Source organism: Mya arenaria, chromosome 7, assembly GCF_026914265.1.
Source record: "Mya arenaria isolate MELC-2E11 chromosome 7, ASM2691426v1".
Taxonomy (NCBI): domain Eukaryota; kingdom Metazoa; phylum Mollusca; class Bivalvia; order Myida; family Myidae; genus Mya; species Mya arenaria.
The window spans coordinates 23,372,450-23,390,887 of NC_069128.1; positions in this window are offsets into that span (position 1 = coordinate 23,372,450).

Here is an 18,438-nt window from a genome sequence, read left to right on the forward strand (position 1 = left end):
AAATGTGGGTCATCATCACCAGGAATGCGAGTGTGGACTGTCTTATCAATGTAGCGCAGTAAATATGCCCGTGTATCATTTGAAACTCCATTTGGAACATTTTCCACCCAAAAAAACATGTGATAATGTGGTGATCCTCTGTTCTGAAACTCTACTCTAGCAAAATAGTCATTCACATTACCCAAAGGTTTCTGTTCACCATGAATAACAAACCGCATTAATGCTGTAAACCTGCGATCAAAATGCACAGCAGTTAATAGTGGATCTGATCTCATGCTAGTATAAAACGACTGGCAATTAATAGCTTCATCGTAATACAAATCTTCATACGACATACCCAACTCAGGCCAGTGAAGGTCATCAGCAGACAATGTCATAAATAAAGTAGGTGGGCCCAAACAACGAAACATTGCAAATAAATCATACAGAGCGTTACGAAAGTAAGCAACCGTCCCTCGTATGTTTTTCATAAACATATATGAATTCAAGGTATTTTCATCATTATTAGACCGTGCACGTACATCCTCAGCTGTTGTTTGACGGAAAGCACAATAATGCCCAGATGGTTTCAAAATTTTCATACAAATCCCAATTTGCTGTTTCAAACAAAGTTTATCATAAGATACAGCAGCATGAAGTAAATATGTGATGTCTTTACGCCAATATGCATTGTGATTGTACAGCCTATATCGAAAGTACATGCTTGGTTTCACTTTCTTTGGTCGTGAAAAAGTATAACCAAACTGGCCGTATGGAAACAACCAAGGAAATGCTTTTTCTTCACCATACGGAATTTCATATACACACACAGGAGTATTAGGGTTTGAAGGAATGACAACTGTCTCAGCTTGTCTCATGCCTGAAATAGCTTCTTCATTAACATTTGGAACTGTATAATTGACAGGAGCAAACGCTACTTCTTCTAATGATTCAACACTAGTTTGCATTGATGCACGTTCATCAAAATCATGTCCTAAATGTGGAGTACAAGTGTCAATGTTTGGTACTGAAAAATTAGTAACAGAGTACAATGGATTATATTTGTTTAACCAAGCAGCAGCAGATTTTATCTTTATTGGGTCTATCAAATAACCAGAATTAGAGCCAATTGGGGTTCCATATTCAAAACGAACCGTACAAACATTTTCTAAACCATGTAACTGACCTAAGACAGTAGAAACATTTTGAGGCAAATCAACTACCAAACCTTTTTCTGCATATTGGCCACCTGGCAAGATTACCATTGTCATGCAAATCTGGATTAAACCCAACAGCTTTTTCTCCAAGCGGCTCAAACACGATAGAACATTTGGTCAACTTCGAGGAAATTCAACTTTGAACAGAGTGATGGCATTTTTGATTGACGCAAAGATTCACAGCATGTTTTGCAAAGATTTGTGCTGCTATCAAAACTCAGCTGTGTAGTCAGAGGATTGTTCGTGTTACCACTGATATGGTGTACCTGACTATCAAATAAAAAACGATCACAACAGAGACACCATTTATTAGGCCTACATTGAATAAATTGCTCGTATTCAAACACTGTACCCAACATATGTGCCCTAAAGGAACCAGAATTACTGCTTGAATTGCTTTCTGTTACAACAGTGCAAAACGACCCAACACCAAAAGGAAACACAGAAGAAGAGAATGAATCTGGGCATATAGAACTCTCTAAATTCTTATCACTAATATCAATATTTAACTTCAAATTCTGCTCTGGAGCACGGCTGTCTTTCCGCTTCTTCCAACTCTGGCCTTTTCCCCCAGAATATGAGTGTTCACGAAAAGGGGATATACATACCTTTGGAAAATTAACAGTATCTTGCGCTTCAGACTGCACATTTAAACTATCTTCCACACAATCCTTGAATGCAGGATTATTTTGTACAGTGAAATTAATTTTATCTTCAACATTAAAACAAGAATCAGAATGATCAGATGCTTTTTCTAACTGTTCACTATGCATTAAATCGTTCGTTCCATTACTTTCACTTTCTAAAACCACTTGAAATGGAGTTAAGTTGAACACTTGATTTGCATACATTCCGTGGAAATCATCAATAAAACACAAGAACCATTTGGATCAACATGGCCAATTGTATTTCTTGCATGAGAATCGAAAACATAATAACGCCCATGTCTATGAAACAATGATACTGTTGTTCCACCAAATGTTGCCAACAACCAATCAGACTGTGCAAATCCTACATCCAATGCGGCACTCAACGAAAAAGCACCAGCTTCACTTACAGGCGGCTCGTGATTCACTGCACCAAATAAAGAAGAACCACGATTTTGTCTGTAATGCCTGGAAAAGGCTGTAATTCTCCCAGGCACATCCTCGTGGTTCAAATGCATTTGTGCATTACCACCAAATTCTTCCTGAACAATATGTTGATAAAGAGAATCGCCTTCAAATACAAATGTATCTAAATCGTGTGGGAGCCATTGCTGCGGATCTGAATGGAAGCCTGCAAACACTATCGCAATAAACGCTATTATCGTACATTGCGTACCAAAAGATGTACTAAGTCCATGCATCCCAAGTATATCTTGGTGGATATGGCCTTTCACGACACCTTGATTCACCATGATAACAGTTACAAATCAATAAACAATATTTACCTCACAATGCTGGTTCTATTTGCGTCTGTTGAAATCAAAACAAAACAACCGGAAACCTCATCTAGGTCATCTACCATGCGGCGTCCAATCAGATTCGGTATTTCAGATCACGTGAGAAAACAACGCGCGTAATAAATTAGTAGTCCAAAAGGCACGTATACTGATATCCGAAAACATTATTTTTTCTTCATTTAATGCGCAGTACAAATGAACGTGAAATTTACCTAAAATAAACCAATATCACAACATCATTACGGCCTTTTAAACTTAAACTGAACATACTCAATTCGAAAGGATACAAATCTCATTTCCGACACCATTGCCTTCCCAATAAGCCCTTATGAATATGGCCCGCGCTGTGGCGCGGACCAATAAACAAATTTAACTAAATTAAACCCAATTAGCGCTACAAAGCTTCCGTCTCAATTCTGTCGTTATTAATTTGTTTTGTATATATCACTTGTCTGTTCTTAACGTATTATTACCACAAGAAATCCACTGAATAAAGATAAACTTCGTATATCTTTAAACTGTTTTATTGAAATAGATTTTGTTTCAACCACTTTAGGGTCAGATTTCGTTGAATTGATAATCAGACTATGGATCATTAGAATGGAATATTATTATTTTCTCTCTAATAAACTGATTCTATCCTACAGTTTTACGAACTTCATGATGCTATTAATCAAGGATTACAATTATAGCAAAGATTAGACATCTTTGGTTTAAATCTTGCTTTTTAATAATTAGGGTTACTGCTCTCAGTAACCTGTTTTATCGATGCCTCATTTACTAACCACACGTCAACTATCAGTTGTGTGTGACCTTCGCATAATGTACCGAAAGAAATTATGACGTAACTTCCTTTTCCTGTCTGAATTTTTTTCAAACAGTAACGCATTTTATTCCCCCTTCAAGAACTTCTGTTTTTGGTAAATGAAAACGTTAAAAGAAACATTATCTGTATATTTCAAGCAATAATCGATAGTTATCATTTTATTTTCGGCTTAGGTAATCCTTTGAATATATGCACACAAAGCCTCGTTGGAATATCAAACTTCATGAACAGTTACAGGTTTAATTTAAAAGGTTAATGAAGTGAGGGTCATAAATAAAGAGAATACAATTAAAGTTTACACTAAATCATTTTTCAAATTCCTGCTGATTCTTCTTCTTTCTCATTGAGAAACATACAAGAACAAAGATGCCGGCTATGCCACGCTACGAATGAAAAGCCCAGAGACCCGTCTAATGCAGCCGCACCCAAGACCACGAGGTCGAGTTGTTTGGGGGTCAAATCACGCGGAAAGGCTTCGCAGACGGCTCCCGAGACACCAATCGTGAGGGCAACGCCGACAGCTCCCCCGCCATTGTTCACAGCGTCATCAGCTACGGTCAGCACGGAGGTTCAAGGTCAAGGGTCTTCACATAGGTTTGCCGGTTGTAAGGCCCTAATCGAAGGTCCTAAGCCGGGACAAGGATTTCACAATAACAGGTAACGAAACGAGTTGCTAGATTTTCAGCCACTTCCAGCAATTTCTGGCAGTGGCTTAGCTACATATAGGCCTTGTCGGTCTGGGCCTACAACTGTTTTGGAGAATGACAAAATTAAATAACCCGATAAAGCAATAAAAACTAATAGCTACTCAAACACATAGAATAACTCAAACGTTTGTTTAATTATGACCAATGCAAGTTCGGTGCTAATTTAAACTATGCACAAGCTGATTTTATTTTAATCATTTCATATTTAATAAAGTGTTGGTAATTTGCATATAAAATGGATGCACTTGTGCTTTTGGTTTTTCTCCTGAAATGCTTCTAAATTTCACCATTTTGCTTCTTATTTTTAAGGAAACTTTGGGGTGGAAAGGGGGACTTATCCCCAAACTCACATAGATCCATCGGGCATACAAACTTTTAAGGCCTAGCTATGCCCCTGTCTGGTAACACTTTCTTCCAGGGTGTCCTTCCTCTAAAACCCGTGTCTCCAGGCAAAGGGCTTGGTTCACGAAAGGTAAAAAATGGCACCATCTGTAATGTGCTTGATTCCCGTGAATTTTGGTAGAACAACCAATGGCAGTTAAAGAATGAAATGTAATATGATGATTCTATCAACATTTCGGTTGCCATGGCAACATATCAATCAAGGGGTATTTTCCAGTTAAAATATATAAATGACAATACCCTGAACATGAATGATGATATATTTTACTTCTAAAGCATTATTGCAACATATATATAAATAAAATGTTATATACCTGATTTCTGTACTTAATTCAATTAAGAATTAGGATGTTACCATGGATACAATTGCAGTAAAATCATTCTTTATATATGTTAAATTAATCAAATATGTAATTTTATATTGATATTTTGCATTGATATATTATAAATTGTTACTTCAGATAAAGTGATAATATTTCATGTCATTTACAACATAGCTGTATGATGGTTGCTATGGTAACAATGGAACAATATGAATTTACAGTTCATATATGGATTTTTGTGAGTATGACAAAAGCTGTTGTAATACATGTTTTAAAAATTTGTTTCATAGTTTTCATTTTACTCTGTGTAAATATAATTATATAAACAACAAATTAAAGCATTTGAATTATATTGGTAATGAATATTTAGAGTACCTTTTAGAGAAAACATATTTTAAAGTTCTAATTCATTAAAAATGACAAGCTAACTGGACATAAAAACAACTTAACAATTCCCAATATGGACTTTGTATAGTCTATTCATATAAATTACCATTAAGCATTTCTGATGCAAAATAACAACTGTTGAAACATGAACACTAAGTCATAAAGTTTATCCTTCAAAAGAACATTAGCATATGTTTGTTGGCTGTTTAAATGCTGCGCCATTTAATCGCTGTCCGAGTCTGAACTATCAACTGTTGGTGGAACAACACTAGCATCATCAACATATTCACTCCAGTCACGAACACCAAGAGCACCCAAAAATATGTGCTTTCCATAACCCAAGTACCAAATCACTGCTGCACAGTGTGCACACATTCCAACTATCCTTGAACCAGATCTACATTTGCAATACCAACCAAGAATTTCATAATTGTTGAATTTAATCCAAAGATTGTATTGTTTCGCCGAGACATGACGACTTTGTAAACGCACACGAATTAGCCCACTTCTTTCTTTGTGTACACGAATGTCTTCATCGCCCTCAAGGTGTTCTTGGATGTATCCAGGGCAAAGCTTCAACTGATAGACACCACATGTGAGGGTCCGTAGTATGTCCTCAGTGAGACGAGGGAAGTCTTCAAGATCAGTGTCAGAAACTGGAACCCACACGGCTCGACTTTTGTCGAGATTGCTCTCCTCAATCTCAGTTTTCAGAGAGTTCTCTTGAGTTGCTAACTGCAGCATATGTTGTGCGAGTCTGTCATCATCAGAGCATGAAGATGAAAGTGGCGGAAGATATTTGTTGCAAACGGCACAAATTATTTGCACAAAGTCGCCAATAAATGGAACCTGGCTGTTAGGTAATACTCTGTCTAAGTATTTCCATCTCTTGAGCCGTGCGTTGGCAGGCTCAACCACCCATCTGATCTGAAGTTTAGAAGTATGTTTTTAAAAGGGCTATACACTGTATGATGAAATAGCGAAATAAAAAGAAAATTGTCGAAAACTGACTTAAACTTGGTATTGATGTGTACAATGCATTGAAACTAACAGTTTTTTCGTATTTTTCCATTAAAAAAGTTTATTAGGTATGTCTACCTAGTAGAATTCCTCTCTTATGCGTGATTGGCTCTTCTATGTTATCACGTGATATTATCAAGTTAGGTCTTAAATATTCAAAACATATAGCGTAAACATTCGTAGCACAGTGGATACAACACTGGACTGCAATTTTGGCGACCCCGGTTCGAACCCAGTCTCCGACTCGATTTTTTTTTAACATTTTGGTTATTATTTTTTTACAATTATGATATCAAAGAGTGCAACATTTCATTAAATAATTGTCCTGAGATTCGATACTGAAAAAACTTTTTTTGGTGCCAATCTGGTGTATAATTTCTTTGCCGAATTATCGAGCACTTTTGACCTATTTTATCTATTCTACAACTTTTTTATCAGCACATGCTAAAAAAAACCACAAGATTTATTAAAATACATGAATACCATAAGAACAGCTGTTAAGCGCTGCAGAACTGGATTGTTAAACTATGACAAGCAGTTGAGATGCTATATAGCCAGTTGCTATTTGTCACGTGCGTGCCTAGAAACTAAAAGTCTGCCGGGTTACACCCCAAAGTACTCGCGGTCATAATTGAAACAGAAATTTCTATGTTACGCATGGATGCCCTTTTAAAATACCCCTAATGTCAATTTTTGAACTTTCCTTATCGGAGTGGTTCCAAATTCAACTGGTGGTTTTCGTTAAACCCCACATCGCTCTTACCCACCTGGGCTAAACGTCAACGCCGTGATTGATCGTCAGCGCACTGCAGGGTCAAATTGTTTTGTTGTTTTTAGAGCTAGTTCCAGTTTGATAGCCTTATACATTTGGATCCCTCGTTTCTCCGCTAAAAAGTTGATCTTGTGGTCTGACAATATGGGCCTAGTGAAAATACTTAACAGTCACCAAATCAAAGCCCCTGGTGCACCTAATCCGCCCCTTAATTCTGTGAATCATGTCCCATAACATTGTTTTTAGAGAGCGTTACATACCAACCCAAGAAATATAATTTGATAACACGAAAGGTGTGGCAGGTGTTCCGCCAGTTGGCCACAACGGCGGGCCCTATTCCGGAATATTTACTTGCTGAATTCCTCACCTTCATTTACTGGCCGAAGCTCAAAGACTCTTAAACTCGGCTATAGCCCAAAACACCATGTCATAGTATGCACAGGGTCTGGCCAAGTTTTCCGAGTTTCGAACATAGTACTCTTCATCTCATTTATGTCACTTCAATCAAGCGCTCCGGCCACTCTACGATTATATGTTACAGCAATCGGCTATAAGTGCAAAAGATGGGGGAACCAGATCCGTCAACTCAGTTTATAGTGATAAAACTCCTTTAAGGCTAGCACTGTCAACGAGCGGGAAAAGACACATGCCTGCCCATCACACCACCTATTTTAAGAATTGCACGATCAAAGTTACTCATTGGTTGCACCAATAGATACGAATCATCCTTTTTCTACAGACTATATCATTATATTTGTTGGATTGTTCTGGATAGGGGATCGTCAACATAATATTAAATTTATATATATTACATCGCGTTTGGGAAGGTACACTTAACATTACATTACGTCATTCAAAAACAAACCAGCTTGGTGCTCCGGAAACCATAAGCATAAAAAGTTCTAACGACATGGTTTGTCCCGTAAGCTCTCTCGTGCAGTATCTGCGATTGTGCCCAAAGTTGCGGGACCCCTATTCTGCCATTTCGATGGATCCCCTGTCACTAGGTATCAGTTCACATCGGTACTCAAAAAGGCATCGGGTGTGGCAGGTCTTGACTACGCGGTTCAGTTCTCTTATGTTTAGGATTGGTGCGGCCACCACAGCCGCTATTAAGGGCATGTCTGCTGAGCAGATACAGAGGGCCGGTCGATGGCGCTCACAGGCCGTCCGCAGATATACCCATTTTTACATAGTCAGCATAAACGTTTAATATTTAAAATCTTGTGTATTGCAAATTGTCAAATAATCAGTTATAGCATTAATTGAATGGGCTTCCCTAATACTCTTCATTTCAGTCTGGTGTATCGGTTTATCGATCATATAAACACTTATACCAAGGGCAAGTTTGCGGGCAGGCGGGTCTTATCTCGGCCCCAAAAACGTTGAAATCGTCCCTTAATCAAGGCAAAAATGTATTGTCTTTTTTGCTAAACGAACGGGTTCCCCCTTCTAGTACATGGCGGGGCTAATGATATAGGTCGGGTGCAAACTTTCGATATTATGTCCGAGTTTGATTATCTGTTCGAATTCAAGAAACAGCAGCTGCCCAGAACAAAGTTCATTTGGTCTCAAATGCTACCACGTAAAGTATGGCGATTTTTGTCCGATATTCTAGTCATTAAGCGTCTTTGATCATGTTGTTGTCGTTTCTGTTGTTGCTGTTGCTGTTAGTTGGCTGCAGGTGTAGGCGCAGTGGCGGTTGTTGTAGAGAAAGTTGTTTTATTTATTTTTTATGTTGTTGCTGTACGGGTATAAGTGGTGTAAGTTGGAATAGGTTTGGTTCTTGTTGGCACCGTAATAGTTGATGTATGCCTAGATAATGTAGATGGAATTGCTTTTGTTGTTGTAAGTTGTGTTGGCATAGAAAGGTTTACTGGAAAAGGTTTTCCAGCGCTTCAACGGCTAAATTTCGGGCAAGCAGTGAATACCGCAGCGCTAGAAGAGCTTTGGTTTAAAGACAGTTCTGTTTCAAGCTTGCCTGATATGGTCGAGCAATTACGATAGTGTAACAATTCACCCTCGGGGACATAATCCGACCAAGATAAATATAGTGAACATTTTAGTTTTAAGAATTGGCGGTGGTGTTGTTGTTATTGTTGTTGTAAAAATATGTTTTTATTGTTTTTTGTATAAGGAGTAGTTTTAAGAATATGTGTTGTTGTTGTTTGTTTGTTTTAATGGCGTAGAAGTGGTTATTGTAGGTGTTCGACGTTGGGGGACATATTATTTAAACTTCAGAGCGTATATAACGTATAACAAATAAGCTTTATGAGAAGTTAAGTATGCACAAAAGAACATTTTGTACTCAGCAGGCTAAGGGTTTAACTTTCAAATTTAATTTGTTCATGTTCGGAACAGAGAGAAAGATTGTATTACAATATATATTAAAATATGTTATTTTCAACTAGCACTTTAACTGTAGTGATGATGTCTCTTCAATATGCACCCGCAAACTTTTCTCGAACCAGCCCGATATACGACTTCTTCTATTACGACTGCAACTTCTGCAGCTGCTGCTGCTGCCAAAACCGCCGCCGCCACCAGCACCACCACCATCTACTGCTGAACCTCCTTTTACTACTACTACCACCATATCTTATTATCATGGTTGTTTTTGTTGTTGTTGTTGTTATTATCATTAGTATTATTATCATTATTATAATGCTATTATTATTATTATTATTACTTTTATTTTTTTATTTTTTTTTTATTATTACATTTTTAATATTAAATTTATCAAACAGCAAAGTCATCGACTAAATCTGTGAAGAATATGATTCTCTTGCTTACCACCATTTTGGTAAATCATATATGTCACCGTTTGAAACTATGAAGAATAGGATCCTATTTTTCCCAGACCTGTGAGGAATATGATCTGGGAATAATAAGGTCCTACAGTGGCAGTTTATATTATTACAACCGAGAGATAACTGCAGTCATAAACATCAAAGACATAAATAACTTCTACTGGTCATCTAGGTGCGTATGGCAAATGCAATGAATATTGCACTTAATACATATTATATATATGGTAATACAAATAGCTTTTCATGTTTTATGTTACAATTTTACATTTGATATGATAAACTCAAATATTAAGTTAGTATATAAAGAGAAATGATGTATATTGCAAATAAGACTAGATCTCATTTGAAATACCATTTTTGAAACAATATTGCAAAATGCACTGTCCTGCCTTCATAAATACAATACATTCATAAATACAATACATAATCATTGAGAATATTATTTATAACAAGATGTACAAGCATAAAGCAAATGTAAAGATATTTACACTTCCCACGTGAAAACCAGTCGTGCGCGAATTGTTCGTATTAAATGGGCTAATAGGAAAGATTCAATTGAAATGACCACAGGACAGCTGAGGTGGAGTTTGGTAAATAACAAAATAAGAACAATATTGCAGCTTATATAAAACATATAAACACTACAACTCCACCCCGCAAGGACAGCACAAACTATAAATTCAAGTATCATAACAAGAATGTAACAGGTATAAAGATTCTTTTGTACAAGTTTTACAATGCCTTTTAGCCCGTGGACATGTTGACATAAGTTTGAGTACACTGTGTGATATTTAGTCCACCTTGCCAACACATTGATCAGTCTTCATTCTGGCGGCCACCGAGAAATATTTCCAGGTTGCAGGTACCTTGCATATTTTGCTCGCTGTTTTGTTATTTGTCATAATAGCTAATACTTTAATGAAATATTTCTGTTCATTTTGTGATTTTCATGCGATTCTTGTCGGTAAACACATCGTTCAGATGATCTGATAATTCTAAAATGACTTGCTAAACAGTTCAAAAGCAGTGTGGCAGTTTTATCGTGATCTAAATTTTTCAAATCATAATTCTTAAGTTAACTTATTGTAAGAATAATCAGTTTATATTGATTTGGGTGCAAACAGTTCTAGTATGAGTGTGATCCGTCTGGAATCCTTGTTAACCAGATTTTTAAGTTGATGAATTGTTGTCCGAAGTGGAACTGATGAACATCCATTCCGTCACCGCGACCACCCTGTACCTTCATGGCGTCAATATTGATGGCCCCATCCTCACTACGGAATCACTGCGATGATTCATACGAAGTTACATCTCATCCCTGTCTCATTGAAGGCCCCATCCTCACCATGGAACCACTGCGAAGATTCATACGAAGTTACGTCCTATCCCAGTCTCATTCATACGAAGTTACGTCTTATCCCCGTCTCATTGATGGCCCCATCATCACCACGGAGCCACTGCGAAGTTTCATACGAAGTTACGTCTCATCCCCGTCTCATTGAAGGCCTCATCCTCACCACGGAGGCACTACGATGATTCATACGAAGTAACGTCTCATCCCCGTCTCATTGAAGGCCTCATCCTCACCACGGAGCCACTGCGATGATTCATACGAAGTTACGTCTCATCCCCGTCTCATTGAAGGCCTCATCCTCACCACGGAGGCACTGTGAAGTTTCATACCAAGTTACGTCTCATCCCCGTCTCATTGAAGGCCTCATCCTCACCACGGAGCCACTGCGATGATTCATACGAAGTAACGTCTCATCCCCGTCTCATTGAAACGCCCCCCCCCCCCATCTGAACCAGCTGCTGGTGAGATCCACTACAGCGAAAAGTAAGTTGAATTGGCTCGATTTTATGTAGAAAAAAATCAATGTTGCATTTTGAGGATAAAGTTTAACAATTATAAGTTTAGAAATACAATGAACATAGTTTTCACAAAATAAGTAGCTTTAAGGTGGATTGGTTTTACATTTATCTCTGAATACAGTGGATATAATTCCAACGCTAAAATTAGCTTCAGCAACCATTATTTAAATTATGTTCATTTTCTCATCAAAAAGTATAAGCAAAACAATCTTGGTAGAAAACACGAAAAACCGGAAGGCATTGCTGGTTTTTTTTGGTAATCTCGTAGTGAAAATGCTAAAAGATGCCAGCATCATTCCCAAGGTTTCTTCAACTGAACATGGGTAGCAGAAACACATTATTTCGTTTTCGTGTATGTTCATATTTATATGTATTGTACAAAACCAATAGGAGGCTAAATTTGTGTGAGATTGTTATAATCTGCAATGCATGGGTCAATTCTATACTTTATAGTAGGACGGTTTACCAAATATAAAGTGATAAGGTATATACAAGAAATTATTGAAAAAAAAATAAAAAGATTGTCAAATGAATTTTTTTTAATGTATTTTTTTATTCAGATATTTATGAATATGTTCTTATTTTGTTTCTATCACTATGTTATACGATATTCTTTTAAACTAAAACTCATAAAACGGTTCGATGTTTCAGTATCCGCTCTACCGGAAGTGTCCATTTTCGCAACTGGAAGTATCCATTTTCGCAACCGGAAGTGTCCATTTCCGCAACCGGAAGTGATGTCCCTTGCCACCTGAAGTGATGTTCCATCAACGAAAGCTGCGCCCGACCTATCGGCACAAACCTACACCACGCTTCATCTTCGCGCAAGCTGACTTGGATGACAAAACCAGTAAAAAAAATCCATTTTTGTGCTATTGAAATTGTTTAAAACCTAAAAAACTTTACGTTTTTAGTTAAGGAATCCATATCTTCGTGTTAACTTATGGAAGGACGAAGAGGAGATTGTCCATACTAAGGTATGGGTGCAGCTCAAGACGTATCTATGTATTCACTTCAAGGGTCAACGTCTGATATCAAATACAAAATATTTATTGTGAGGACCCCAATACTTAGGGATGGACCCAGCGAGTGTTTTCAATAATAATTTATGGCTCACAAATGGTTACTCTTATCTGTATTGCAGGGGCCACCCTCATGTATTAAATACGTATTTATTCGTAAGACCAGTCCCGAATCGATGTGTTATTTAGTTTGTTTCTTTCTTACATATATTATCAGCTTTATATCAAAGAAGAATTACATGAATGTCTTCAATGTTTTAGCTTCTACTGTACCGGAAGTGACCCATCATGCAACCGGAAGTGATGCCCTTGCCACCTGAAGTGATGTTCCATCAACGAGTCATCCTCCCGTTCCATTGACGCACTCCTACACCCTCTCCCTTCGCACCAGCTGACTTGGGTAACAAAAGCAGGTAAAGATGAGTTTCTTTTACCCCACTTCTATGTATTTGAAATTGTTTGAAACCTACAAAACTATTTCACGCTTTCAGTTATTGATGCAGTATCTTCGTGTTTACCTATGGTTGGGCCTATGGCGTATTGACCATATTGCTATAAAGATGCAACTCATCTATGTATTTATTTCACGGTCCAGTGCCTGATATCAAATGCAAAATATTTATTGTGAGGACCCCAAAACTTAGGGATGGACCCAGCAAGTGGTTTCAATATTAATTTATTGACCCACTCATGGTTACTCTTATCTGTATTTCAGGGGCCACCCTCATGTGTTAAATACGTATTTGTTCGTAACACGGGTCGCGAATCGTCGTGTAAAAAGTTTCTTTCTTTCTTTTATATCAGCTTTATATTGAAATCGAATAACATTATTTGTTTTCATGTTTTAGTTCCCTCATGCAACCGGAAGTGACATCCATTGCAACCGGAAGTGATGTCCCTTGCAACCTGAAGTGATGTTCCATCGATAGGACCCGTTCTCGGATAGTGTTCACGCCAGCGGCCGTTGATAGCAACATTAACAAAAGATGAGTTTAATTGTAGTGCTCACTTATGTTTTAAGAAATCGTTTGAAACCAAAAAAGATCGTCTAACATGTTTTTATTAACTGAACATGGATAGCAAAAACACTTTAATTCACGTCCGTGTATGTTCATTTTTATATAAATTGCATATAACTGTAGGGGGTTTCTTTTCTATGGGATTATATTTTTATCTTTAAGGGAATGTATTCATACTTAACAGTAAGACAATTTATCTTATTTGAAATGAAAAACTATAATAGACATTATTTCAAGAATTTGATATTAATTATTCAATTAAAATGTGTTTTTTTACTTATGTTCGTAAAATAAAATTGTCTTGGGATTCACTCACGGTTGGTTACTCTAATTCTTTTAAGGGACGATTCTCATGAATTCACGAAATAGCTTGGTATTAAGTGTGCTTCATTATAATATATTATAAACTTTATATTAAAATAGAATTAAATAATTAGTTCACCTAAAGTGATGTTCCATCGACGTGACCTCTACTCGGACAGTTTTCGCGCCATCTGACGTTGATAGTATCATTAGCAAAAGATTAGTTTTATTGTGCTCTCTTATGTGTTAAAGAAATTGTTTGAAGGCATTCAGTCTGTTTCGCATTTAAAGATATGGCAAAAGTCGTCAAACAGAAGACAGTAAAGTAAACAAAGGGTTCATTTAAAGAAAAACAGTAATAAATAACAGTCCGGCTCAAAACGATTTATTTAATAAGGAAATCTGTATATGATTTTCTTAACATTCATGATCTGTTTATAAGTTCAATCATCAAGATAGTAGAAGTTCTTAAACGTTCAGTGATATTGTTTATTTCAATTGTCGGGGGGGGGGGGGGGGGGGGGGGGGGGGGGGGTCGTAGTTGGTCAGCAAAACGTATAACTTAATTAATTCTTTTTCGAAACACACGAAAAGCGAAAAGAGCATTTCTGTTGGTTTTCGAAATCTTACAGTGAAAATGCTAAAGGTGCCAGCATCTTTCCCAAGATTTCTTTAACCAAACATGGGTAGCAGAATCGTTTTATTTCGTTTAGCGTATGTTCATTTTTATAAAAATTGCACATAACAGGAGGTTTCGTTTCTATGGGTTTTTCATTTAAAGGGGATTTATTTTATACTTAACAGTAGGACGATTTATCTAATTTAAAGTGAAATTTCATAAAAGACATCATTTCAAGAATAATATTAACTGTTTAATAATCAAAATGTTTTTGTTAATATGCAATAAATATAATTTTCATCGGGATTCACTCACGACTGGTTAATCTAATTCTTTTAAGGGGCCATTCTCAAGACATCCTGAAATAACTTGGTATTAGGTGTCCTTCACTATAAAACATTATCAGCTTTAAATTGAAATAGAATTACATATAAATTAGTTCACCTTAAGTGATGTTCCGTCGACATGACCTCTACTTGGACAGTCTTCGTGCGATCTGACGTTAATAGTCCCATTAGCAAAAGATTAGTTTCATTATGATGATGATGATGATGATGATGATGATGATGATGATGATAATGATCATCATACTTATTTTTATTTATTTTCAGGGAAGAAAAAAGATGCCATCACAGCGTTTTTACCTTTCTTCAAAGAACACAACGATAGAACATATACATGGACAGCTCGATATCTCGCGTATACATGAATCATGTAAATTGAACTGTATTCTAAACATCGTTGTTAGGAATATTACGGGTGATGGGGCCCGACATCTAGTGGTACGAGACAAAATCCTGTAATTCTGGATGACAAACGGGCAGAGGTTTCTGAGTTTTTCCCAAAAAAGAGGGTTTTATCTCAGTTGTTCCTCGGCGAGTCGACCACGTCTGTAAGCTCATTTTGCAAATTCATACTGTTTATGCTTATCAGTTTCTCAAATGCTTCTCTTTGAAATTCCAATAAATTTGAAATGGTACGGAAGTGAAGTGTATCAGATTTGAAGAAATTCTGTTTGTATTTTACGGACATGTCTTTTAACTAGATGAATATTCATTTGTGTCAAAATGTTGCAGTTGATTTGTTATATTTACTATATTATGTCTTTTTATGAATATATAGCTGCATTTGGGTCAAATGTTCTAAATGATTCAGGCCCCAATTTCTCGAAACTTCATAAGCTTAACAGCCTTAAGTCGATTATTTTAATTAGCCAAAATACATACCAATAATGGATTTTGATAAATAAAAAATGGTTTCTTCTAATTTGCAGCCAGATTTTTCTGATTTAATTGATAAGAACTCTTAAAGAAGTAAATATAACACATTCTGTAGAACAACAAAAATAGTGAGTTTAGCTTAATCCTGTTTTAAGGGACTTAAGAAGTTTCGAGAAATTGGGGTATGTTATGTATTTTTTTCTTTAAACATAAAATTGCATTTGTGTCAAAATATAAATGTACATAACTATATTATGTCTTTGTATAGTATGAAAATGCATCTGTGTGAACATGTTTGGATGATTTATTATGATAACTAAGTAATGTTTTTCAACAGTATGAATATGAATTTGTGTCAAAATGTTTTGGATGATTTATTATTATAATTAAATTATGTTTTTTAACAGTATGAATATGAATTTGTATAAAAATGTTTTAGACAACTTATTATTACAACTTTATTTTTGAAATGTTATTTGGATTTAACTTGTTTATCAAATGATCAATCATGAACAATAAAACGATGAAAAAAAAAGTGTCTCATTGCTTAAATAATAAAAAAAATGATGAAACAGGCACCTTAAGTGTAATGCTTAAGGTCATATGCATAAGGGAAAGTGAAGCGCTTTATGTCGTTTTACTTAGCTAGATAAGACATCTTTTAAGATTTTAATAAGCGTTTGTTTGCACGAGATGTATTTTTTATGAAAATGCCTTTGTGTAATATATCTTGCGAAGTAAATCAAGTGGCGCTTAATTAATAAATGACAGTGTCTGTTTCAGTGATGTCATTTGTTTGCCACGATTGTGGGAATGCGTTGAAAACGACATGGGGGCTGAAATTGCATGAGCGCCGCCATGACGGTATAAAAACATTTACATGCTGTTAGAAACAGTTATACACCACGGAGAGCTTGACGCGCCATATGTAAGTGTATTCTATTATAAAAAAAGTCACAAGCTTAGGCGTTTTTATTAAAGGTTACCAAAATATTGCAATTACAAGTATTTTAATTGCATACTTTTAAAGGCATATATGTATTTAACTATTTATACAGGTGCACCACACAAGGATGCAATAAGCAGTTTCTGTGCCCGAAGTGCAAGCCGGAGGTCACCACACATACGGACCTGAACAGGCATTGGCGAGGAGAAGATGGCACGACACCTTCCTTATACGTGCGACATGTGTAGGATTTCAATGGAGGAGAAATAGACATGAAGGCTCATATGGACGGCCATACTGGCGAGAAATCTTACCAGTGCGCTGAATGTGGGAAATGTTATCGGCATAGAAGTAGATTGTGCAAGCAAAAGTTATTAAACACACCAAATAAAACATCAAATTTTAGATAATAAGTATATTTCATGGCCGAGAGTGCAAGGTTCATCCCAACCCGAACATAGAGTGTATTGCGGCAGCGGGGTTTACCGAGTTTCCGCAAAACACCCTGCGAGAGGGGTGGGATGAACCTATCTTACACGAGCGGCGATGATCCTGGAAAAACCTGAAATCTTTTGTGCGTAGTGAATATAATGCGCGTATAGATTTGTTATAATTCGTGGTTGTTATGGAAATGCGTGCAGTGATTCAGATTATGTTTATGTTATGATTAAATATTTAAATCGTTCATTATATAGTTCTAAAAAGAGGACAGCGTTATTTATTGAATGAAGCGCGAAAACTTTTCTATTGTTCCTTTTGAAGCGAGAAATAATTTATTTTGATTTTTAAAATTGCCACGAGAATAGGTTTCCATTATGCTACAGACGACAGTCGTCTACAAGGGAGGTAATTGTGTGATGACAATTGAAAATGAATTTCATACGGGTACTTGTTTTATCTTGGCCCTAGTCTAAAATAATAGACGTGTTATACGGGATTCTTCCAATCCCTAACGTCTAAACGGGAATGTGCAAAAACGGGGGTGTTTTAAAAATATTGAAATTCGTTAAAGTGAAGTATTTTATGGTTGAAATTGATCATAAAGAGTTATATTCATATTTTACCATGTAAGTAAAATGTTATTTTGCACTAAACAAGCATCGTTATAGACCTCGTTATACAATCGTAACAACTCGGCCATGGCCGAAATATTCCGAGCGATTTAAAACTGTGCCCTGAAGACTTGCAGGTGCCCTTCATGTATATATCGTTATGTTTTGACAGAATGAAATGAAGAAAAGCCGTCAAACTCATAATTATAAGTTGGATTTTTTTGTGTACGGAACATATATAAAATAACATTATCTGGTAATATTTCTTGTTTTTATGATATTTTATAGACGCTATATGCTTTAACCCGGAATCCTGATCGGTACAACTACCCACTTTTGATACTAAACAATTTGTACGTGAAAGATTTGCCATATATAAAAATCTAAAAAAAATCACTGTTTGTTGTCGGGAATGAACAGAGAAGCCAAGATAGAAAATGGTTCAGTTGTACAGTTGTCCGCCTCTCAACCTAGAGGTTATGGGCTCCAGCCAACCAG